General features: G+C 40.6%; 1 long non-coding RNA gene across 1 annotated transcript; it reads left to right on the forward strand.

The window, feature by feature from the left end:
• Positions 1–198: 198 nt before the first annotated feature.
• On the forward strand, positions 199–26907 carry LOC141568700 (uncharacterized). Its single transcript, XR_012491926.1, has 3 exons — positions 199–439; positions 22423–22583; positions 23304–26907. It is a non-coding gene; the product is annotated as an uncharacterized LOC141568700 (long non-coding RNA).
• Positions 26908–27202: the final 295 nt, after the last annotated feature.

Consider the following 27202-nt stretch of genomic DNA (forward strand, 5'->3'; position numbering starts at 1 on the left):
AACCTGCCTCTGTCTGAATCAGTGTCAATCCACCATCTTCCGCCAGTGAACTTGTCTTTGGGTTTTTGTTTGGTTTGGGGGGTTGTTGTTGTTGTGTGTGTGCTTTTTTTTTTTTTTTTTTTGGAATGGGGGAGGGGAAAGTCAAGGTGGGGGCCGGCGGTGGGGGGAGCAGGGAGAATGTGTGTGTGAGTCTGTGAGTGTGTGTTGAGTGTGAGTGTGTGTATGTATGTGTGTGCAGGGGTCGGCGTGGGGGGGGGGGTCCGTGTTTGCGATCTGAACCTTTGGTACCTACAAGGAGGGTGTCTCACCGAACGGTAGCTAAGACCTCACCAGAACCGCGCGGAAGTGCGGAGTCGCGGCCAAAGGAACCCGCCGGAGCCTGGTCTCCGAGCCGGACCCCAGCCCGAGCGCCGACGGGAGCCCCCCGCCCGGATCGCAGGTAACAAAGAAATGCAAACCAGTGCACTGTCTTCTGGGGGAAGGGTGCAGGATGGGGAGCCCTCTGTAACTCGGCCATCGGTGGAGAAACTTCATACAATCCATGAGAAATTTTATTATTATTTTTTTTTCCGATAGAAGAGAGCAGAAAGAATGGGGGAGGGGGAGTGAGATAGAAGTAGAAGGAAGGCGAGACCCGACGCATTCCAGCCCCTCTGCCCTGAGCGGCTGCCGGCCGGAAGGCGCACTTGATGCCGGAGACGCGAAGGAGGTGAAGTTCGTGTGTGAACCTGGAACCCCTTTGGGGGGGCCGGGGAATAAACCAATTCTCACAGCCGGCCACAGCACCCCCATACACACACACACACACACACACACACACACACACACACACACCTTGCCCTTTGCCAAAAAGAAAGGAAAAGATTCTGGACCCCGAGCCGCGGGTATCTATGCTCTGGTGTAACGCGCACCCCGCAGCCAAAGCGCCCGAGAACGGCGGCCGCCTCCCGGGTGGGTCCCTGGCCCGGAGGCCCGGCGATCCCGCCTCCTAACGGACCTGCCTTCGCTGCGCCGGCGCCCGAGTCCGCCCGCCCTCGCGGAGCAGCCCTGGGCCATGCCCGCCGCCGCCGCTCGGCGCGCGGGTGTCTTACCTGCAGCCCCAGCCCCAGCCCGCGGCCCCGGCCTCCCCGAGCCCCTGCCCAAGGCGCGCGGACCCCAGGCCTCCGCGGGTGCCGGCTCTAGGCGCCCTTCGGGGCACTTGAGAAGGGATGGGGGGTGGTAAGAGGAGGAAGAAATCCAGACTGAAAGGGGGGGGGGTGTAAAGCTGAGAGCGGGGGGTTCCGACCCCAATGACCAAAGTCCAAACTTTCGGAGGACGGGTGCGCAGGAAGGGTCATCTCGACCCCCGCGTGGGGCGCGGGGCGAGCGGGGACCCCTGGCAGTGCCCGCGCCGCCGAGAGCTGACAGCCTCCGCGCGCCACCAGAAAGCTCGGGCTCGCGGTGCAGACAGAACCCGAAAAGACAGGAAAAAGGAGAGCAAGCTGCTCGGCCAAACGTGGGGGATCCGCCACTTCATCCAAAAGTTAAATCCCGGAAAACGCAGCCCCCCAAAGAAAGTGGGAAATCAGGCCCCTCCGTGCCCCCTCCCTCCCTCCGTGGAGCAAATCCTCGAGCCAAAAAAAGGGGGAAAGAGATAGAAAGGGGGGCAGAGCGGAAGAGATGGTCCGGATGAGGGGACGTGTGCGAGAGCGAGCGGGAGCGAGCGAGCCGGGGGCAGAGAGGGAGAGAGGCGGAGAGGGAGAGAGAGGGAGCGAAATATCAAAGATTGTGCAAGATCAGGCTGGAAAGATAATCGATACTCGACCTAAATTTAACACAAACTACTCAATAAAAGTTAAAGAAAAAACTTACTTTCCATTTCCCCTGCAGTTCCTACTCGATCTTCGCTTCTTTTTTGTTTTGCTTTTATTTTACTTACAGCTGATCACATCCAAGTAAAACGAGAGGGTTCATTAAAAAAAAAAAATAAAAAAAAAATAAAAAAATAATCCTCGAACTTTATTGGGTGAAAATAAAAACGCTGGAGCAGAAAGTGGGGGGCATGGAGCGGTCCTCTGGGGTCCGGGAGGAGTTAAAGCATGTGCCGACCGCGGTCTCGCTGTTTGGTTGTGAAGGGGTTGGGAAAAGGAGGAAAGGAAATGAAAATCCGATATGTCTTTATTCTGCTAATTATTATCGTTTTAGCCCTGTTTAAAAAAATGGCTGATTAAGTTGAGTGCGCATGTCTTTGTGTGTCTATTCCCGATATGCACTCTGGGAATGAGCGAGGAGAGCGAGGGAGAGGGAGAGGGAGAGGGGGGAGAGAGAGGTGTAATTAGTGAGGTGATCAACATTCCCCAGACTGCAAATGACGCGCAGCCCGGACTAGCAGCAGCCCGGAGCCTCGCAGCTTCCAGGGCTCGGAGCGCTGCGGCGGGAGCCCGGGACGCGGCGACCGCGGAGAGGGCAGGAATGGGGACCTCAGGGCTCGCACCCCACGCGCCCCTGCGCGCCGGACTCCCAAACTTCATTACACACACACACACACACACACACACACACACACCAAGGGGGGGGGGGATCAAACCTAAATACCGTCCAAGCAGTGTGCCCTTTCGATTTTTTATTTTATTTTAATGAGGCAAAGTCATTATTATCGGACCAGAGATTTGTTTACTAGGGAGCTTTAAGCAGAAATGTGAGTTGGGGCGATGAAGAGGTTTGCTCTGCCTAGCGGATTCTTCTACATGCAGGAACGCACTTTAATGGCGAAATGCGGGGGCCTGAGCAAATATGCAGATGTATGTAAATAAAGGGTGCCTGGCTGTGTGCAAAGACCGCTCTGCCCAGCCTATTTCACAGGAGGAATTGCACTCTGCAACTGTAGGACTCTATTTAAACACGTATCTTTCGCTTGTACACGCAAGAGAGAAAACCCAGGGCAGGGAAGATGGAAGAAGAGGATAGTTTAGTCAAAGTAAACTTTCTAATGAGAAGAAGTGATGGGTGCAAGGGTGGTAGTGGAGATAGGGTTCTAGACTTGACGTAATATTTTTGAATATTTTATCAGCGTTGCCTAAGTTCAATGTAATAGCTTTAAGAAGACTTGGGAAAAAAAAAAAAAAAAACCTTTCATCTTGCCAGACTGTTGAATTATCTTTCTTGAAGCACATTATGATGAATTTTAAAACCCCACTACAGATCTCATTAGAATGAAATATACTTGGTATTTTCTGGTGCAAAATTTAAGGTGGCTGATTCTCATTTGAAAATCTAATTATCTTTTTCCAATATTACAGATGTGAATATGAGTGACACTTTCATTAAAAGATAATTAACTAAAACTAGGAATAGACATACTTTTAAATACCCCCTACTGAATATGGAAGATATATATATATATATATATATATATATATATATGCACATTGCTACTCAGATAGCATCTTGAAACACTGCTACACCACAGATCCCAAGGAGATACCATCTATGCAATATTTCAAAAATAGGAATTCTACAGAGAAGGTGAGAGTAACAAATCAAGCAAGCTAAAAACAGGAAATACTTGCAATGTCCAGCTTCCTGGACAGGTGAGGTGTCAGCTGCTTTTGAGTTGACAGGCCCTTGAAGTTCTGATTTGCCAGGATCTGCCTCAAAACCTTGTCTTAGGCCTTCCACACCAAACCTACCAGATACCACCAGAAGGGTTGTTCTCGCAGGCAGTGGGGAACAACGGAGGCTTGCAAACGTGCATCTTACTGGCCTGAAACCTTGCCTTATCAGGGAACATTTGGAGAATCCTAGGACTGATGCAAACGGGACTGAAAACCCAAGAAAACACCTGGGAGGATAAAAGCTGAGTCCTGGAAAGAGCAGTCCCAGGCCCAGGTCAGGAAAGCTGGTTGCCCACGAGCACCTGGCTGAGGTTCCAATGAAAGTCCAGAGGCGTGGAGTGGAGAATACAACCTAGATCTGGTCTTTATTAAGAGAAAAAAAGCAGTTCAGCACCTTCGGACCCGAGTCAGTGCACGTCCGACTGCATTAGAAACCAGGGCTACTAAACGTTAGCAGAAAGGAAATTATCTTTCTCTCGAAAGACTCCATTCCATTTCAAACTTGTTTCCGAAGAAATCTGCTCAGACTGGACAGCTTTCTAAGATTTTTAAGTTACCTTGTTTACAGCCCCACTTTTACACGGCAACTGTATCAATGTGTGTTGTGGTGTCTGATTGCATCTCAGCGGGCTTTATCCATGTGCCTTCAGAAACGTACATGCCCACGAGGGTAAAATTTAAATTCTCTGTACCTCGCAAGTGAAGAAGGTGTTTATGTAGCGTTACTGTTTACCGAAAAACACCCCAGAGAGCAAAAATTCTGGCTTTCAAAAAACTATTTGAGGTGTGCGTACAGGGAAGAGGGTGGGGGCTTTTAAAGAGACGGAGGGGAAATGAAGGCAGAGAAACTTTCAGGTTCAAATCAGAAAAGATCAAGCCCTTTTGGGGGAGAGGGCTCCACGTACAAGCTCCCTGATGGAAAAACCATTTCCTGAGGTTTTAGACGGGTAAATGCGTGTGATGAAGGAAACACCTGAGAACAATAAGTCTGTTTCAGGCTCAGGTGAAGAAAGGGGTCTATTTCTGGCAGGGAAGAAGAGGGAAACGATGATTATTTCGTTTTCAAGTTCGCCTTTATTTCTTTTGCCTTTTTCTCCCTGAAACATCATCAATAACATTAATGTCATTAATATCAAACACCAAACGTCAAATCAGGAAAACCGTTTAAAAAATTTGGTGGCTATTTCTCCTCTGCGCCCCCACCCCCACCCCTTTACTTGGAAAATGCAGCCGTGTGTGTGGTGGTGGTGGGGGGGGGGGTGCAGCGGTTATTGAATTCTAAGTAAGAAAACAAAAGGAAGGAGGATTTGTAAGAGGGGCGCCCACTTTTGCAATCCCTTCTGCTAGCGAGTATTCCCCTCCTAGGGTGCGTTTGTTTTCTTTTTAATCACCTCTTTCTCGTCCTCTTTCACCTCTTTCCTAAGAAGAGAAGCTGGGGTGAGGGTCGGGGGTTAATGGGCTGAGCGGAAGGGGCAGAGAGGGACCAGCCCCGAGTCAAGAGTTTCCTCCAGGGCTCGGCCTGGGAGCGCGCCCGCGCTAGGAGCGGAGCGGGAGCCGCCGGGCGGCGCCGCGGGCAGGGGCGCGGCGAGGCGGGCGAGCTCGAGCCAGGCCCGCGGGCGGCTCCAGGGCACGGCGCGATCCGCCCGGCCCGACCCGGCTGCGCCGCGGCCCCTCGCTCCCTCCTTCTCTGCCCCTCGCTCGGGGAAACCCAGCTGCTCCTCCTGGGTCTCTGTGGACCCCTTGCCGTCAACCTTTGACCCTGTCCCCCTCCCCATTCCGCGGTCCCTAAACTCTGCGCGAACCCGCCGCCGCCCTCCCGGAACGATTGGCGGCGATTTCTTCTTTCCCAGTGAAACGAGCAGAGGCTTCCTTGCAGCACCGAGAACTTTCCCCAGACCCTCTTCAGGTCTGCCCCAGCCCAGCCGAGCCCACTCCGGGGCTCTCGGACCCTGCCCCGAGTGCCGAGGTAGGCGAGAACCCAAAAGGGATACCAGGTGGCTAGGTGTTGAGTGTTGGAAGCACGGAGTAATTAACATTGAGACAAAAGGCAATTTCCACTTCCAGACTTTTCCTCGGCGCATTTTATTTCCCAAATCTATGCCGCGGACACTCAGGGCTTTACCACCGGTTTGATGAGCCTTCAGCAGTCTGTTCCCCCTTCCCCCGCCCTCCCCGCCCCAATTCACTAATAAATACCCCAGCTCCCTCCCCCCGACGTCCCTCCAGCTGAAGACCAACCCAGCCGAAGGGGAAAAGGTTCCCAGTCTTTTGACCGCGCTTCCGGGGTCTATAGATGAGCTCAGTTTGAAACAAGGTATTACACGATTTCAGCGTTAGGAACTCTTTCTACCACCACAGACACTTTCAGATCCTTAGCCCCCCTGCTCCTACCCTCTTTATGTTGGGTCTTCTCCACCCGGGGGCTATTTAACAAAGGCAGTCTGTTAACTAACATTTTTGTTTAACTCAGCAGCTCCTTTCCAAAACACACTTAAACCTGATACCGATGCTGTCATTTTGTGTGAGTGGGAAGGTGAGAAGGTGGGGGGGATGTATGTGTGTAAGGGGGAGACGTGAGGCTGACGGTGAATCGGCAAGTGCAGGGCTTATTTGGGAAGGTGTCACACACACATTATATTTACAATGAAATAATTCAAGAAATAGTGTGGGAGAGCGCCAGATCTTATTACTATGAAAAAGGGTATACTTTCCCGAAACTAAGAAAAGGGGGAATTTAAAATATGCCTTAACATCCAGAATGGACACTCTCTTTGACGGCGAGAGTGAACTAGATGAAATGAAACTCAAAAAGGAGAGACATGTTTGAATGAGTAGGTATCTGTGTAGTATTTGTGGACAGTCAAACCCGCCGTTAGCTGACTCCCTCCCTTCCCCCAACCTAGCTCTATCTCCTTTGTGGTCATATATATATATATATATATATATATATATATATATATATATACACACACACACATGTATATATATATATATATCATAAAAATACCCCCCCTGCTGCTCCCCGGGTCTCTCTCTCTGTAATTTCACATCCCTGTAAATTTTTCTCTTCCTAAAGTACATTTGTTTGCTTTAACTTTACAGTAAATCTGTTTTACCTTTTTATTTCCTGGAGGTTTGACCTGTGTGTGTGTGTGTGTGTGTGTGTGTGTGTGTGTGTGTGTCTCGAATCATTATGTAAAGTTAGACACAGGTAGGGGAGAGGGAGGAGTTCTAGAGGGTCTGAGGAGGGAAGAGTTAGGGGAGGGCAGAAGGGAAAGGGGGTAGAGAGAAAGAGAACAGTCAGACGCCCTCTGGCCTTTCAGAGGTCAGGGCTCAGACTGTGCTGTGACCTCCTTTCCCTGTAGGCAAGCAGCCCAGTGTTTATAAACAAAGTCAGGCAGGACTCTCCCCAAACAATAGTACTTTGCTAACTTCACAAGCACTTCCCCAGCTCAAATGCAAATTAATGAGGACTCCTTATCACCATTGCAACCCCCCCCCCGCCCCCCCAAATACGCGTTCACACCATCCAAACCCAGGATCACAAACACACACTTGTCAAAATACAAGGAGATATTTCCAGCAAGAGTATCCAATGAAAATTTTGCATTCCATCTGGGGAAGAGCTCTAAGAGACAACGATGAAGATGGGAAAAGATAGATAAGTGGAGGAAAAAAAGGAAAAAAAAAATAACTGGGATTTCATTGAATAAGAGATAAAGTTGCAATCTTATCAAACCTAAAACATCTATCTCTAGTCAATGAAATCGTATATAGACAATATAATAAACTCCAGCCACCGAACAGAATTATTTTAAAACAGGACAAATTCATCCAAACAGTCACGTTTCCAAAACAAAATTGCAGATCTTTGTAAATGGAGAAACATCATCACCTCTGCATGTAAATATAAGACACAAAAGCACCATTAAATCCCACAGCAAACAAACAGCCCATTTGATCTAAGTTACAAAATGTATAATTAAATCCATCTTTAATTACAAAAGGCAGCTTAGCAGAAACTAAATGAATCAAAGATTTTGAAACAAATGTTGTTTGTCAAGGGTACAGAAATGATACCTTTACATTACATCGTAACCAAAATTCCATCCCAGGAATAAATCACAAGATAGAGAGAGAGGAAAACAAGGTGAAAGAAAAAAAAAATTAAAAAAAGGAATTAAATGATTTTCAAACTTTTGCTTTAAAATGATTTTCAGTGAAAGTCTAAGAGAAAAAGGTGAAATAAAATATACCTCAGAGCAAAAAGATCATCTTCTTTTCTTCTTTGTCTATCAGTCCCCTGTTAAAGCATATGGAAAATGTTTTCAAAATGCCCAGATTTGGTACATTGTCATTGCAAAGAGAAGAGCGCAGTGATGCTGTTAGAGAAAATGGGAAATAAATTCAGGATTGGGTGCTGCCTCCTTCAATGCGGATTTATCTAAGTTTAATTTAATATTCCACAATCACTGGATGATCACATATAATTCACCAAGATTTTAAAGGGCTTTATTTAAATACCTCGAGCAACAAGAGAATGAAATTTAAACCATTGCAGCCATTGCTTATATTTTATATTTTCCTATTAGAAGAACTTTAAGTGGCAATTTCTAATAATAAAAGGAAAAACGATAAAGGTTTTGGTTTTTTTAAAAGGGGAGAATGTTCAAGGAAATCATTAGCTTTATTAAAATCACTCTGAACGTAAAATCAAAAGGCACAAAATGGTTGTTTGTAAAACACTAAACCTTTAATCGATTTTATTGGCATTCCGATCGATTAGATAAACGGAAATCTATAGCAAACATCAAAGCCATTTAAAACATTTTCTCTATCTCATTTATAAACAAAACTTTTTCTTTTCAACAGAAAAAAATGATTATCAAACGACTAACAGGAAATTCTTCAGATATCAAATTACGATAATAAAATTATTTCCACATGGAAAGGGATAATGACGATGATGATAGTAATTACAATAATGAATAATTCAACAACCCTTTGACATGTATGGAAGAACCTGGAGCAGAAACTGCTCTTGGAGGGGGGCTACTTTAAAATAAATACTTTCTCTATTTTTAAAGGAAATATTTCTTAGAGACCACTCCAGGGGATTAGTTTAGGTGTGGCAGTCGGACTAGTGTTAATTTCCCTGCTGTCGCAAACCAGTCGATTTCTTCGCCGGCGTCTTCCTTCCAAATGGAGTTACTTCTTATCAGCAAAAATTAATATGCAAATGTCAGGGGGAGCTACCCGCTTTACAGACTTGTGTCTGGACCTGTCTTCCACTTACTCTAAAAGCTGATTCCCAAATTACAGAGGTGGGGGTTAGGGGGTGTCGAGGACTAGACTCCCCCAACCTGAATGTGATCACACGTTGAATCTTCTAAGTGAAGGAAAACAATTTATTTGGCACTGGGAAAAACTACTGTCCGGAGAAATGCAGCCATCTGAGCTCATGGTATTCTGGCAGCAGCAAGAGGACGTGTTGCTGCAACGGGCATTATGTTTATTTGTTAAAGAAAATCAGTGCAAAGTGGCTGGAAAGTAAGTTAGTGACGCGTGTGTTTGAGACTCGCGGTGGATCCGGCCGGCTGAACGAGCAGCCCCTCTTCTTGCCAGAAAAAGTCCCCGCGTCGCCCCGAGCCGCGCGGCACCTGGCGTCCAGCTCGGGGTGCTGCCCGCGCCGCCCGCGTCCCCTGCCTAAGTCGCTGCAGTCGCTGCCCCCGCTGTCCTCGGTGCCAGCAGTGGCTCCTGCCAGGGGCCTGTGCTTGCTTCCCACGCCCTCCCTCGGCAGCACACACCTTGTTCCTCCTCTTTTCTCACTGACTCTTGTCCTTTCCTCCTTCCTTTCCGTTACAGGGCTCAACTTCCTTACTTCTTTGCCCGAGATCGGAATCTCTAAGTCTTTTCGGGGACTCGCCGAACCTTGCCTGCCGGCCCCTCCCCCACGGCTCCCTCCCGCCTCTGCTGTAGCGCCCGGGTCCCCTTCCCGTCGCACTGCAGGCGTCTCCTCCAGACATTCCAGCGAGTTCTCAACCCACCAAAAGGCGCTCTTCCCGCCTCCCCCTGCTTGCCTTGGATTGGGAAGTGAGGGGGGGGGGTGGACTGCGAGTCGAACTCCCAGGGGTTTTATTCTATTCTTTTAACAGCTTTACTTTCCCTTTTCTTCTTTGCGTAACCTTCACCTACCTACTAATTTGTAACAGAAGCGGTTCCTAGGGCTGGGCGGCGCGCGCACCCTGCCCCTCCCGCCGCCCCGCCGCCTCCCACGCACCGATTTCCATTTACTCGGTTGCCGTCTAATTGCACTTTCTCTTCTCGGACTAAGTTCCTTTCCAGGGTTCCAAGAGCTCCGTGTAGCGCCTCTTTATCTGCCCAATTATTTTTCGTTGCCCCAAGGAAGGGTGGGGCGTGGGGGGAAAGTGTATCACCCACTCAAGTCCCTTTTCACGCCCTGGACTCCCAGTCCCACCACCCGCCCCGGCAACGTCTTGTGTGAGTAAGAACGAATTCGGGAAGCTGTCTCCTCTCAGGGCGAGCAGCGCGCTTAGGAGTTACTCCTGAGCGGGTGTCGCGCCCTCAGTGGCATCCTCTGGCTTCCAGCGGGCGGCATTTCCACTTTCCCCCTTCCTCGCCTCCCCTCACTGCCGCCCGGGCTTCGGGAGGGGAGCGCGGGCCAAAGACCTCGTCCTCTGGCCTCTTGTTTGTCGCTGCTGCAGCTGCCGCGGAAATTCGCTGCGGCCGCTGCCTCTTCCCGCTTTAATCCCAGACCTCCAGTCATTGGGCAGCTCCTCGGAGGCAAGAAGTCAACACCATGGCAACCCGACAAGCCTATCAAATCACCGGCTGGCGTGACAGCAGCAACACTGCAGGCAGGAGTGGGCTGGGCAGCAGAGCAGAGTGGCCACTAGGCTCAGGTACAGTCTGCCAGTGGCCAGCAGCTGTTAGCCTCCGCGGTCTGGCTACACACATGTGCACCACCCGTCACACCCCTACCCTAAGTCCCCCAGTAGGTCTGGAGGAGGAAGGGAGGGGAGGAGGAGGAAGGAGGAGAGATGCATATAGGCTTGGAAGAGCTGCACGAGAGAGTTTCAAGCTAAAAGTCACCGAAGTCCTAGATATTGGAGAGATGCCTTGCAACCCAGTCAACAGCAGCCTGAGAACCAAATTTCAGGGCTTTGCAAAAGGGTGTGGGTTTTTCTTCACCAGGTTTGTCACTTGCTTGAACAAAATGAATGCCAGCTTCCCTTCTGGAGTTCCGAAGGGTTAAAGGAAAACGATGCATGGTTAACTTGGTCTGACACTGTCAGCTTCTGCCAAAAATGTGGCTCAACATCAATTTCAGCCATGCTCACTGACTGCCTTGGAACTGACCTAAACTTTACCTGAAACTGCCTGTGCCTTGTTCTTTCATAAAATGTGTGCTGTGTGTAACGTGTGTCCTAGATCTTGACTCTCTGAAGAGAAGAAACAGAGGAGACTAGGACATGGGCAACCCAAGAAATCGGTGTGTCCCTTCTGGGCCTACTCGGCCTTTGTATTTCCTCATTTTCCTGGAGAAACTCCCAAGGAGGCAGAAGGAAGAAGCCAGGACGTTCATTAATAGTTCAGAACAGCTTATTCATCACCATGGCATAGACAGAAACTGCATTTTCCTTTCTTTTTTTTTTTTCAATTTTAAAAACAAATGCTGTTTTTGGGAAACACAACGTGTTATTATCGGCTTATAATTTCATGGTGAAACCTTTGACACATATTTGTATAAGAAGATGGAATGCTGTCACTGACCATATATCGCCCTTTACCACTTATCTCATTGCTGATTTCTAAAGTTCAGACTGCAAGTTGGTCTCTTGGATTTGTACAGGACAGAAAGAGAAATCCATTTAATGACGAAGTCAAGACGTCACGCGGAGGAAACCCTGTATGAATTCTAAAATCTACCCTTAAGTCCACTACACATAAACACAATTCACTAAATCAACAATTTTCATATTGCTCTTACATTTTTTTTTATGAAGAGGCTTTCAGTGTGCAAGTATTTAAATTATACTTGGCATGCATAAAATACTAGAGCACTGGAAAGGTTTCTTAACACTGGCAAGATTAAGCAGAGAAGGACAGAGAGCCAATTTTTGTGCCTCTAAAGACAAATTCAATGAAATCCTGAAATTAATTTCCTTACTTTCTCTGTATTTCATTGCTGATGGGTCCTAATGTTAAAATAGTACATTTTCAAAATAGAATTTACTACAGACCAAAAACGGGTGTAATAACTGACACTGGAGAACAGGTCACAATATACTAGAGAAAACTTTTGGACATAATATGATTCCACACGCACTGAAATTCTAATAACATTGTGGTAACATTTTCTTATTCTGTGCCACTCTGCAGAGTCGTTCAGTGATGAACCGCCAAGCACACAGAGCTGAAATTTGGTTATAGTTTAAATGGTTTCGTCAATGCCAAGTTATTGATATCCTTAAATATTTTTGGCTAATCCACATTACATTTGACATGTACTGAGTGGTTACAGTGGGAACTGTAAGAAGAAACATAATACTATAATTTTAAATTAAAATGCATAATCTATTTGCCAGAACCAAACTTGTAAATGTAAGATGTTTTAAAGGAGAAGTTAAATGAAGTGTACAAAAATCTTTTAGTACATTTTGGCTTCAGTACGAGTAAATGAACACAAGAAACGTGATAACATTTAAAATTTTAGTATTTCATTGAATGGTATGTCCTCAGTTACTGCAAACCTTTAAATATCTTAGGATCTATAATACTATTTGTGAATGGATATGTATATGTAGGCTAGTCAAAGACACCAACAGAAACTGTCATTTAAATGTTCATCTATCTATATGTGATAGTTCTAATTTTTAAAAATCAAAATGAGATGGAGTTAATAAATTATGCATTACATTTAAACAAAAACAAGTACCTAGATAGTTAGTAGATCCGTTGAGTTTCTTACTAGAAATGGCTGCTTTTTCTTTATCAAAAGCTTGCCATGTATGGATGATTGAAAATCAAAACAACTTTTTCATATACTATAGAGATACTTACTTTTTAATCATAAATCAATTGTAGTGTCGACCCTTAAAAGTACCCACAGATTGTACAATATATGACCTTCTGTTTAAATGTGGATTTGTGTCCATGCCACACACATGTTGCTAGTTAGCTCTACATTCAAATCTTTACATTTAAAGTGATTCCCTACACCTTTAGTATTTTCAGTATGGATGCTGTCAAGAGGAAATATTTCTTTTTAAGCTAATGACTAAGACAGTGGAATTAAATATAGTTTAAATGTTAAATTAGAAAAAAGAAAATCAATGCAAGGATGCCTAGCTCGTTTTCAGCAGAATGGATACCATCTCCATAGAGCTCATTCTTGACCTTACCTGAGTAAGTACTTAAACTTAAAGTATGAGATGCACCTAAAGGGGTAATACATTGAGCTTAATAGGAAGACAGTTAATAACCTTTTTTCATCCTTGTGCACTATCAATCATGGCTGTCACCAGTCTGCTGAATCAAAGCAAAAGTGTTCTTCACAGATGACTGATTAGAAACGCAAAATCACAAGATCCATCTTCATGGTCACTTTTATTATAGTCATTTTTAAACTGACAGCAACCTGCTCAGTTTCAGCACACTGGGCATCACAAATAGTGTCACTCAGTGCAGCTAAGCATGAGAAGAGGTTGGGTGGATTATACTTAAAAATAATTAGGCCCTCAACCCTTTGTGGAGCCAAGAAAAAGGTATTCCTCTCTCCATCACCCCTATTCCCTCCTCCCATAACCTGCGTTGATTCTATTGTATTAGTAGTTTACCATCTTGAAGGGAGGCAGTGCAGGGTATAGTTTTATCCTTGTTAATTATTAAGGAATTAGGGAACACATACGTGCTCCTGAGAGTTACAGATAACTTTTTGCCTACTGGTTTTGGTCAACTTCATGACAAACAGCATTGCTACTCTTATAGATAAACAGGGTGCTTTCCCTATAGAAATATGTTTTTAGACTAAAGTCTGCAGAAATCTAGGTAGACGGGTATTAGTAAATGGTACCCACTGTCAGAGGCTCTTCTCTGTGAAAGGCATTTAGTAGCATCACCTGAAAGCTATAGCACTGGAATCAGTGAGGTTAGAACTATTTAAATGCATGATCTTAAATGTGGTCAGGATATTAATTATTAGGTGGTAGCTATGGAAATTCTTGATGTGCAACCCTACATTATTTTTTTGCAGCCCTAGAATGTTAAAAAAATTGGCAAAGCTGAAAAACGAACAAGTAGATATGCATAAATATTAAAAGAGGTGTTTTGAAACAGTTACATCAGAATTGATTGTTGAGGAATTTTGTCTTTACTTAGTCTTGATGCTTATGCTACAAAGATGACCCCTTCAGGTTTATTTCATGATATTTTCATACATGCCTTTAGAATGTATTCTAATACTATAGGGTATTAATGTCATAAATATTTAAATGGCAAAAAATTTGAATACAAAAATTTCAAAATATGTGGTGATTTTCACGCCCATTTTATAGGCTCCTTATTTTGCACTTCAGAAAAGAAAACCCAGTTGGATTTAAAATTTAATTTGGTAATTTTAACCAAAGTGCCCTATTTAAAATTTTTATACAGTTATCTTTTCCTTTCATCCCAAATGTTCATTTGTTAGCAGCCGAACACACATACACACACACACACTCACACACACGTGAAGGACAGAGGAGACAGAAAAATCATCAATGATATTTCTTTATATGACATAATACCTTCGTATTCATTTTTAAACATATTAATAGTCTACCTTTAATACCTCTTTGTAAAGGTGCCAATTCTTTTCTTCTATCTCTACACACACATACACATACTTTTATTTCTCTATTCTAGATTATGAGTATGCTTTTCTTCACTGCACAAAATGCATAGACAACATATATATAAAATGGTGTATCTGTATTTTTACAGAAACATTATATATATACATATTACACATATGTATATATATAATATCTGTATTTACCACAGATGGTAATAGATGCACAAAATCACTCTCTGTGTATAAGAAGACTAATACTAATGTCCTTAAATATTGTACTCCACTTACATACATATATTTCTATAAATATGTGGATTTAAAATAAAGAGATTATGAAATAATTAGCTATCTGGTTTGATTCTTTTCAATTTAATGAAATTTTCTTAGAATTTCGATAGATGTATATGTTAGTTGATATTTTAAATTATTTCCCAAAAAGTTAATAATGACAATACTAGTGATATATTGTTAAATATGTAAAATTGGGATTACACGAAATGTTTACGTATTTAAAAAGCTACATAATTACATAGATGAAAATGTAATAATCACCTCAATGGGTTCATTTTCAGTTTAGTTGAACAATAAAAACAATTTATCTTGACAAAAATGTGTGTGTGTGTGTGTGTGTGTGTGTGTGTGTATGTGCTAAGTTTGGACAAGTTTATACTCTCAGAAAGAAGAATATACCATATATTTCAATATTATTACTTTTAAAGTTAATTTCTGATGTAAAATATTCTTTCTGACTAATCAGAATATTTATGGAAAAGAGATGCATTTGAAATGTCTGCACTCAGTGTAGCACTTTTTGCTACTAAAACTAATTCAATGAAATGATATGTATAATTTTTGGCATCATGTTGGTAATCTGTGCAAGTGGTCATTATGGATCTTAACTATTAATCTTTGATATGTATCATATATATAAATGTTCATAGGTTTATAAAAATTATAGATCTAGAATTGTGTTTTCCTCTATAGGTGGGTCTTAATAAACTGAAAAAACAAAAATAATATCCTTTATATTTTAAAAATTTTAAAGTACTTTTAACAAATTAGCTTTTTTAAAGTTATTATGCTATGTAACATCATTGTTTGAGAATTTTATGCTTTGATATAATTTGAAAATAATATATTCCATTACATTTAAAGCCATATGGCTAAGTTAGAAAGTTTCTTGGGGAAAAACAAAATCAGCATTTGTGTTTACCTGAAATGTTTATCACACTATTTTGTTGTTGTTAGTTTTACAAACTTATCTGAATCTGTATGCATTGTCGGTGCTTACATTTACTTCACTGAGAATGTTCTTATGTCTAAGTGAATGTATAGAGCACATAATTTTATTTAATATAAGAATAGCATATGGTAAATAGACTCGCATGAAACTCTTATAATGTAGTTGGTAGAGATATACTTAATATATGAATACGTACTCATCAAAGAATATTTTAAACTCAAAAAGACAAATAACATCAGTGCATTTCAGTTTGGGCTGGAATTTATATTTGTGCATTCCAGATAATATATGCATACATGCATATGAGTACACAATTAGACCCAAACACTATCATGTTTAGATTATTGACTTCTTCAAACGGTAAAATGCTTTCACATGCACAGATATAACAATTATCTTGGCCATACCTGCATTTATGCAGCCTAAATATGCAGTTATGGCATTTCTCTGTCTTCTGGGGTCTGATTTTCCCTTGGTATCAGAACTGTTCTTTGTTGAATCTTTGTGATAAAAAACAAAACAAAAAAAAACCGTTATATGAGTGTCAGTTTGCAATAAATGTGTGAGAAGATGTACGGTCTGGATAGACTGGCCATCTTTTAATACGTCTTTTCTTGGATTCAGAGCTCCAGCTCCCAACTAGTTATATTTAAAAAGAAAATAAATGAGAACAAAGGTCATACAAAAATCACCTTTAATATTACATAGTAAACGAGAAAATATTGAAATATTTACAGTAATTTTGTTATATGATTTTAATTGCTTTCCTATATATTGTTTTTCAAAATGCTGCTATTATTTACTATCACTAATTTAAAATGGTCATTTTGTTCAACTCTTACTTTTCTTTATGAAAAAGAGATGCAGTCCTTAAAAATCTCCCAAACTATTCCCCACATCTTTCTGTCACTCAGCTAATAAAGTTAGAAGATGCATTTTATAACAAATAGACTATTTTGATCAGTATGTTTTATTCTTACCTATTTCAGTTTACAAAGAAATATGCAAATAGATTTAACAACTTTTGAGAATGCACTCCGAGATATCAGTGATGTTTTCAAGTAAAAAATTTAGGATCATATGATATAAAGATCCCTTTTTTGATAGCTGAAGCTTTTATATGTAAACCTTCACTTACGTATTACACAACCACTGAAGAATTTTAATGTATTGCAGTTCATTTTGCAATATTTGCACAAACAGTCAGAGCAGTATTATGTTGCTTAGTTATTTCATTATATTATATTTCACATTTAGATTTTCATTAGAATTTTCCTGTTTTCAACATTTGGATATCATTTCATTAACTATCATAAACCAGTAGTTTAAGGTGGGGTAATTCTGAAATGTAAACACTCCTTCTAGAATTTTACAGCATTGCCATGGAAGAGAAAATGGGAACTAGCGTTACTTTCCCCCCAAACATTTCCCTGTTATGATTATAAGAAAAGATCAGATACTGCAGCAATTTTTTTCATATGTGATCTTTCTTTAGAGTTATTTTCAAAGCCAACTGTCCTTAGACCTTATTCTCATTTCCAAAAGCATTAAGTTTTGCTTCTTTGCAAAATATTTCTTTACAATATATTTTAGTTTAATTCCCTTTTAGTAAAAGAAACACCGAGTCTCAATCTGGATACCTCCTTCCAACATAATTTAGCTGGACCTTTTCTTAGTCAAGGTTTTCTGGTTTTCATTTTCACTTCATATTCTCAAATAAAAGATCCTTTGTTGTCTACCATTTGATTGGACTTAATGAAAAACACTCCATTTTAACTTAACAGTATTTCCTTTTGAATTTATTATATTTAAGAACACTGTCAAAAATCAAACATTTAATCTCAGGTTTTTATATTTCAAAATATATTACTGTCACATGGCTCAGTGAGGTGATGTAAAAAGTCGACTGAAAAGATTTCAAAAAGAAAAGCAAAAGCGAAACAACAACAACAACAACAAACAACCCAGCTTCATTTTAATATGAAACTAAATACTATGGCTAATGTGCAGATTGGGGACAGCAGCTGACTGTAAAGGCTAACATGTGACAGGGCACCAGCAGCGGGATTGTGCGGTATTGACTTAAATGAGGTTCACTGACTTGTATTGAGGCTAATATCTTCTTTAAACAATTCCGTGTAAATTGTGCGTATAAAGTCACTGGAAGCTATTTCTCAGGATAGCCTCGCTGGCTAGCTACCTGCTGGAGTGAGGAAGATAATCAATAGAAAGAAATAGAGCTGAGCACAGGCCTGGGAAGCTTCAGAGCAGTTAATGCTGATAAAAGTAGATGATGTCAATATTTGGGAATAGCACAACTCGAAGATAATAGACAAAAGAGAAGTGTATGTGTTGCAGGGTGTTCAAACAGGGGCAAAATTAAAGCCTAAGTGGCAGATGACGCCCTAGGCTGCAAAAGACATTATTTATTACAGGTATTGTTCAAGTTCGACTGAATCCAAAGCGAGCAAGAGGTTATATGGAAAAGGTACCGAACTTTTCGCAGAAGCTTCAAGACCATTTCCATTTCCATGGTCAATAGGTTTCTCCTGATGATTAATATAGGAAAGCTTGTCCCAAAACATTCGGCAGACATATATTTTTGTATCTCTCATACTATATGCCTCATTAAGAAATTTAAAAAAAATTTCTAAGTTGCTTCCAAGATGTATTAAAAAAAAACATGTGTAAAATAAAATGAAAATAGGCTGTCAGTCAAAGGGTAACACCAAAGATATAAACAAGCCTAATAGCCTTTGCATACACATGCGATCACCGTATTTTCTAAAGGGAGTGGCCCTATTGGAAGTGAGGTAATGGTATATTTTTACTAATTTAATACTGAAAATCAGTTTTCCTCTTGCTGTCAGGCGATGAAATTTTGTTCTTCAGTGCTGATCTTTCTGTTGACGTATTATGACATAGTCTGTCAACATGAACAGATATGTGAAAGGAGATTGGGTGACTGAGACGTACAACCTGCATCGAACTCTTCTCGAATTTTAAGCATGTTTCCATGTTTGGGTACAAGAAGTAAGATTGTGCTTGCTTTCAAAAGCTGTAGTTTTAGATCACGTAAGCCTAAGCAAACCAGGTGGACTGTGTATGACAAAGCTCTACACCCGAATGAATGAGCCCAAACCAAAACACCTTATTTCTGAATATCTTTTCAAAAGCTCTTTTACATCGCAAACTGATTCCTACAAAAACAGAACAAAACAAAACAAAACCTCATCCTTTGCAAAATATAAAAGTTTCTTGACAAAGAGGATAAATCAATTCCTGCATATGTGATTATCAAACATAGCCATTTTCTCCCAAATTAAACAATTCCACCACTGTAACATGCTTTTATTGTCCCAGATGTTTTTATTGTTTGGTGTTAGATATCTGGATTATATCAAGCACATGATTCTGAGGTTAGGTAAAACCGCCCAGCCTGATAGTTTTTACTTTAAACCAAGCTAAAGAAATGTTATTAGGAAAGCAATTATGTTTATCTAGGACCTAGCATATTAAACATCATTTTGACTCATAAAAATGCAGAAGTAAATAAATCTTACCCCTGCTTTTCACTGTATGCTTTTATTTTGGGAATAAACTATTTTGGAAGTATTTTTCATCTTTAGCAAATCACACATTGGAGTATTAACCCAAGACACTAGATTACAATTACAATAATTCCATATTCCAAATATCTGATCTTTGGAAGTTTTCCTACAAATAACAAAATTGGCTTTTAAAGAATTGCTAGTATGTTGTCATACATGCCATCTTTTCATCTTAAATGCAGAGAAATAAAAGACCCTTAGTCATTATTGAATTCGAAAGAAGGCTTCATTTCAAATAAAGTATGAATTTTGATTTAGAGACATAGAAAAAAAAATCTTTTAAGATCTATACTTCAACTAATTTGTTAATCTTGTGCCACTTTCAGCATTTGTCACACATATAGACCAGGAAATTGGCTCCATCTCATTCTAGCTCTGTATTGAATTAAAAACCTCTACTGCAAAGAAGAGCATGATGTGGGGAAAGAATAAATTTACTTCTTTCTTTAGTAATGCACATATATTTCCATACATTTCACATCCTAAGGGAGCCCATGAATGCATTCAATAAATACAAAACTGTAAAGTATAATTCCAGAAAAGGGAAAGGTTTAAATGTTTTTCCTGATTTTAACATACACTTTGAAGTTGAAGACTGAAAATTACATAATTTTATACATTTTATTTTCCTTTTTCTTTCTTTCTTTTTTTTTAGCAGACACCATCGGTATTAGGAGTAAGTCTGAAATAATGAATCTTAGTTGCTCTTTCCACTTGGATAATGTTAGCAGGTTTAGATCAAAGCAAATTAAATATCAGCAGTGGCAAACTGAAAAAAATATATTTTCTGCCATTTGAATCTGTGTTTGCATTCGATTCACCAAAGTCCACCTTGGCTAATTCAGTAAACATCGTATACAAAACGCATGTGTACACACATGAAAAAGAGTGTCCATTCCTAGTTCACGTTTCTAGACTAATAGAAAAGGTGGTTTTCAATAAAGTGAGACACTAACAGGGTAGCTTTTCAGCAGGACAGGTGCATTACTATTAAGATTTTGTTAAAAGGAAATATGCCCCCCAGGTGAAGGAGATTACTAACTCTGATAACACTTGCTGTATGTCTAGTTCTCTGTACTTTCAAGTATTTGAATCTGTGACTGTGTTTGAGGAGACAGTGCAGTGTGGGAGATTTATGATGGCCTCATGGAAACGGAGCTGGCAAAGATTATGGCATTCTTGTTTAGACAAACGGTGAACGGAAGGTTCCTGATTTACCCTGACATATATCTACATGAAACCACAGTTTGCAAATTGCCTGGAGGACTCATCTTTTATTAAGTGTTTGATAGGTACCCAAATGTACATATCTATTTTAAGACGTATCAAGAATGCTGTTAGTAGTAGTGTATTTGCGAGGATTCTCTTTCACATCTTTAGGTTAAAAACATTTTTACTTATATATTTCTCTTGCCTAAAGACCTTGAACGCTAATAACCAAGAAAAATCCTGTGATGTTGAGAAAAAGTAAGCGGTTCAGTCTTTAAGGTTTTGTTTTTGACATTTATGTTTTTGTTCAAAGATAAAGAAATAACCTCAAAAGACTGTAGCTAAGTTGGTCAATTTAAAAGATGTGACTCCCTGACTCCTTCCTGTTTTACGTATTTAATCGCTTCTTTTGAAGGATGTGGCTGGTTCTCTATTATTTTTATAAGGCCAGTGAAAAGACCTGACTGAATTCAGGACTGAAATTGTGAGCAAATACGTTTACAGACTCTTTTTTTTCCTATTGGAAGTTTTATCTGTGTATATATGATCAGAAATGACAGAACACATGACACAAACTTGCAATCAGCCTCCTATGCATTTCCAGTTTCTGCCACTATTATTCCTCGCCACCTCCTTTTCATTTTTATAATAGCCCATCGTGTCAGCATTTATATTTAGGAGACCCACAAATTGTTTTCCCAAACCCTGCAATGCCCATTGATATGCTGCTACTGAATCTGAGAAGCAAATGTTTGGGAAAAGATGAGAGTGTTATACAATTAAATGACATAGCTTTGAAATTTCTGGAATCACAGCCCCTTGAAAATCCTCTGTCTATTGGTACGATTAGCCTTGTGTGTTCCAGCTTAGGAGTTTGGATGCTTGTGTAAAGTGGGTGTTTGTGGAAGTCACACTTATGAATGATTGTGTGCACCAAATACTTCAGGGTATAACATTTTTCTAACAGACAGCCGCCAACAGATTGGGAGAATCTGGCTCAAAGTGTCAGATAACTTTCAACTCTAACATAAGTATTGAAAGTATCTTCTGGGTCTCTTTTCCTAGGGATTTGGTAAAAACAACCGGAATGTATAGGAAGCACACATTTCCACTACTGGCCTAACATCTTCTTCACAGCTCAGGATGCTGCTTTTTGAATAGTAGTAAAAACACGTAACATGAGATTCGCCCCCTTAACACATTGTTAAGTGCATGGTACCGTACTGTAAACTCCAGGCATGATATCGTACAGCAGATCTGGAACTTTTTCATTTTACATAACTGAAACCTTACACCCATTGAACAGCAACTCCCCACGTCCCCCTCTCCGTGACCCCTGGCAACCATTTAGGTAGCCCCTATAAGTGGAATCATACAGGATCTGTCCTTCTGGGGCTGTTATATTTCACTTAGCATCATGTCCGCAGGCCACCTTCCTGTGTCTAGTCATTATCTTCCCCTTCTTGGGGGATCACAGCAAAAGAATGTTGATAGGAAGTAAAATAGTTCATTTACTAGGAGGTTGTGGGGGTGGGAGGGGTCAGAACAGAAAGGCTGATTAATTCTTACAGGAAGCAGGGACAGAGAGGCTTCTAGCCACGATTTTTATCATCGCAGTTGGAAGCAAAGTTAATATTAATTGGGTGCTGCCAGGTGCCAGGCCTGGTGATAAGGGCTTCAGTGACATGGTCACTTCCATCCAGGCAGCTCCCCACTGAGGCAGGCACTGTTAGTATTCCCACTTTACAGATGAAGGAAACTGAGGCACACAGAGGTTCAGTAACTCGCCCACGTTTACAGAGGAGACAGGTACTACAGATGGGATTTAACAAGTCTTGGAGCAGCATCGTGCTTCTTTCCTAACCGTCACTTAGGAACAAAACGTTTGTTTTTTTTTCTTTGAATCCAAAGGAGTGAAAATATAGTCTGTATCCATGGAGGAGAAAGTCTTTTGTTCGCTTCTTCTGGCTAAGAAATAAGGAGAAAGTACCCTTGGCTTGGGTCCGCTGACTTTGTCTGGCTATTTTGTTCGGAAGATGGATAAATGGATCAGAGGAGGATATACAGCCCAGGTACAGAGATCAGAATGCTGTATGTGGCAGGTTTAATCATTGAGGTTCTTTTTTGGTGATAGGGTGTGTAGACCCCACCACTTTCAGTGGCATAAATTTACTGATAGGTTGGGTCATAAAAGATGTGCCAATTTCATAAAATCCAAGTAATGCATGTGAATGTATCTGTTCTGAGTTAGCTGTAATATTAATTGGTGGTGTGCTCCTTTCCAAGACTGTATTCTTCAGTACTGGTTGGTGCATTTTCACAGCATTGCAGGAGATCAGGCATAAAGCTATAGTACTGTGTGTGTGTGTGTGTGTGTGGGGGGGGGGGCTTATTGCATTTCACTCCCTAGATAGGATTTAGGGCCTAACTTTCCATATTCTCATCAGCGATTGCTTTTATTATTTCTGTGGCATTCCATTTTATTCAAAAGGACTTGCACTAAAAATTGCTTGTTTTCATTTACCCGTAAGAATTGCAGATTATGTGAAAACTGGCTCTATCCATGAACACATTCTGTTGAGATAATATAAATATTTTACTTCTTCAAAAGGTTATAGAATTTGCTTCTGTGTAGAGAATGCTTTACACATAGTAGGTGCTCAATAAGTGTTAACCAAATAAATAAAAAAATTTGCTTTAAGATCTAATTTCAAGGGGCCATAGGTCTCTGATGCCATCACTGGTCATTCAGATTTGTTAAGTTAAAATTAACCTATTTTTCCCTCCTCTAGGCTGCTCTGAAGACCCGGACATAGACAAACACCCTTTGCTGGCACCTACATGGCGGAAACGGGGAATATCCGAGAGGCGAACAATTGTTATTAAGCAAACAGTAGAGACAAGTACCTAAGAGTGGAAGAGCCAGTCAGGATCAGGGAAAAGGGGTCAGAATCCAAGCCCCAGTTAATACGGTGGCGTGACACTGCGTTTGTTATTAAGCTCTTCAGACCCACTTTCCTTTCTATAAAGTGGACATTATAATAGTAATGGGGGAAGACACATCAAGTGATGGCTTTTAAATATCCTGTGAAACAGCACAGGGTCCAGCGCTGTGTAAGTACTCAGTAAACATTACCTAGCACCATCACTAATTCATTGGATCTTTTGGTGGTTCTAAGTGTCAATTGGTTTGCTACTTGAAGAGTTCTGCTTTGGACATGTTATACTAATGAAAGTGATTTCAAATCAAGAGCTATTTGATTTTGAAGATTCTCTTAAGAATCAACGTAGACTCAGATCTGAGAGGGACATCTTTAAAAACAGAGATGTAATTCAGAACATTATGGTGATATAAATGTGTTGAGGACATAAATATTAAATTTTAATAGTATGGTTTTCTATGTAGTAGAAAAAAATCTCTAAAAAAAGTTTAAAATTAAGTAGAATGCTCTTTTCATAGCTGGCATGAGATTCACATTTTTGAACTATGCTGTGGCTACAATGGTGAACGAGATGCTGTCTCTATATTTAAGCAACTTGCAGTCCAATGGCTACTTGGTGACCAAAATTATGATAAATGTAATGCAGGGAAAATATTAATTCCATAAAACTAAGTAGAGAGTGTAAAGCCAAGCATTTAATTCGTACTGTGGACTACTGAGAACGTCATGCTTGTTTCAAACCTTGTAAAGCTCTGCATCTGTCACTACTGTGTGTGCATGTATGTGTGTGTGTGTGTGTGTACGCATGTGAGTGTGTATACATGTGTGCATGTGTGTGTGATCATAAATAGAGAAAACAAAAAAAACGTCATTTTTTATGCCAGTTCTCATCGCTTTGTTTGTAGGAAGAGGAATAATGTTTTCCCTCTGACCCTCGAGTAAGGATACTATTTCCGTGAAGGGACAATTACGTGCATGCATACGCTGACATGCAAGACTTATCTAATGCAGTCATGTAAACAGTGAATCGTTTACAAACAGCAAAATCTCTCCAACAGAAGAAGTAATATTTATGATAAGTTTTTCCACGCACATTCCTTTTTAAGTTTTCTGCTTTCTTTCAAAGTCTGCTGGGCAGTGCCATCCACAATTTAGCAAAGGAAAGTCCCAAATCTTTCCCTGCAACACCGACAGGAATAACGAATATTCCATCCCTTCCTCGTCCGTTGACTTGGGTGACTTGGGTGACTTGTGCCCTGTGTGTGACCACCAGGCGCCCTTTCTGCTGACCGTTCCAAGCAAAGTATAGATGCTTTGACAGACAGTAGTAGCACAGTCCAGATAACCCAGCGGGTGTGGGCAGCAAACGTGCCGCTTTATAAGGTTCAGTACAGCCATCCTGCTGCACTTGCATGAAACAGCCTGCAGGAGAGAGAATGATCATTCCTATGTCTCCTACCCTATTTCTTTCACGAATGAAACGCATGAGATGAAAAATGAATGCAGACTTCCCATCTAGCGTCACCTTGTACAGCATTTCTTGGGGCTTTCTGAGTGCTGGAGACAACACAGAGTTTCTCCGAGAGGATTACTATTGTTGAAATTAAACCCAATTTTCATAGCCTGTAAACTGTATGTAGTAAACTCTTTGTTTTCAAGAAAAGAATTAGGCATGATTTTCTATTTTAATTTGGTAGTAATGTCATAAGCATGTCTGACTGCCATCTGCTATCACAGGTGTTGTCTGATGGAAATGTTGGCTCTTAGGCTGAACTCTGATAGTCTGTACGCCCAGGCGAACAGGAACCGGAAACATCTATAGCACTGACTTCCTTGCATTGAACATTTGCTCTCTAAATGTAACCTCCTGCTAGAATTAAGGTGGTACATTTCCCAAATCATTTGAAAATCATGTGTTCCTAACCCAAAAGCCCAGGATAAACGTACGTCTGCGGAACGAAAACCACTAAAACCAAAACTGGACACAAAAGAGATGCGTGAAACTTGGTTCATTTTATTGTGTCTTCCCATTGGCAGATTGATTTAGTCAGTCATATAATTAACATTTTCTGGGTGCCCACAGAATGCCTGAAAAAGAGGCACTGCCGAGCTGGGGGTACAGAGCAGGGGTGAAACCTGGAATTCCTACCCCTGAAATGGGAGTGAGGTGAGCATTTAATACTGGTACAATGTCATGTGCCGGGCGAAGTTTCTTAGAAGAGCTCAACTCTGAATTGCAATTTGATGGATAGATGTTGTATCATAAGCATATTTCCATCATACTGCAGGGCTGTTATTAAATTTTATAGCTAGATGTATTCTATTTTAACCATTCATACTATCAAACTTTTAGATTGTTTCTGAACTTTTGCTATTATAGACAGCATTATTATTTAACCAGTAGAAATTTGAAGATCGCCTCAATGCCCAATAATAAACACAATGGCGAAATAAATCATGGCATGGATGCACTATAGAGGATTATATATCATTAAAATGCTTCTTGCCCAAAGTAAAGCAAAAACTGTATGAGACGCACACATTTATATATTATGAGCTCAACAACATACATAACATCTTGTATACATATAAAAATATCACGGAAATTTTATGTGTGGCTAATTCTATATTTGGGGTTATAGAAGATTCCTAATGTTTTTCTTCTTATTCTTTGCTTTTTAATGTTTTTCTCTAAAAAGTCTGTCTCATTTTAGAATCAGAGAATATCTATATGCCTAAAGTTTCAAGAAATTTGATTTTGGGATCAAAAAATAAATTGTTTTTATAGTTTTAAAAGCTATTTCTAGTTTTCTTCCTCTGGATGATTTGTATCAATTTAAATAGGCACCAAGAATATCAATAATCCTGCACTGTGTCAAAATAAGGGAAAATAATATTTGCCTTATTTAATAAGTAAGAATACCTTAGTGCTATTTTAATTTGCACTTCTTTGACTAGAAGATAACATGATTGTTTTTCCTTGCCAGATTTCTAATTTTTAAAAGGTATTTTCTTTTGTCTTAATTACACATACACATAAACACACACACACACACACACACACACACACACACACACATCTTTTGTCTATATTTTCTTCCCTTTATAAGAATTCTTTATATAATATTAACATTTATGGCAAATATTGTCCTTTTGCTGCATTCTTTTTATTTTATGTTTACTCTTCAGCAGTTTTTATTTTCTTTTTTAACATTTTATTTAATTATTAAAGTGTGTTTTTCCATGACCCATCAGCTCCAAGTCAAGTAGTTGTTTCAATCTAGTTGTGGAGGGTGCAGCTCACAGTGGCCCATGTGGGATCGAACCAGCGACCTTGTTGTTAAGAGCACCGCGCTCTAACCAACTGAGCTAACCGGCCGCCCCTCTTCAGCAGTTTTAAAAGGCCAACTTTGTTCATATTTTCCTTTGTGACTTTATTTATCATTTCAAAAAAGTTTTTAGCCCTCTAGAGTTCTATAAATATTAATTTTTCAATTTTGTAATTCATTGGCTCGTTTCCTGTGGTTTTCATTTAAACATTTTAAATTGACATTTGCAGAGTAATGTTTGTTGTATTGGCCAATGTTTTTTTGAAATGCTAATAAATGGTCCCAACACTATTTATTTACATTTTTATGATGCTTATTTTAATTATATATGTATATATACTCACTGACATATAAGCATATATAGACATATAGAATATTTGTGTGTAAATATGTGTGTACAGTGGTATTCTTGAATTTATT

The sequence above is a fragment of the Rhinolophus sinicus genome, linkage group LG14 (genome assembly GCF_036562045.2).
Source record: "Rhinolophus sinicus isolate RSC01 linkage group LG14, ASM3656204v1, whole genome shotgun sequence".
Lineage (NCBI taxonomy): Eukaryota > Metazoa > Chordata > Mammalia > Chiroptera > Rhinolophidae > Rhinolophus > Rhinolophus sinicus.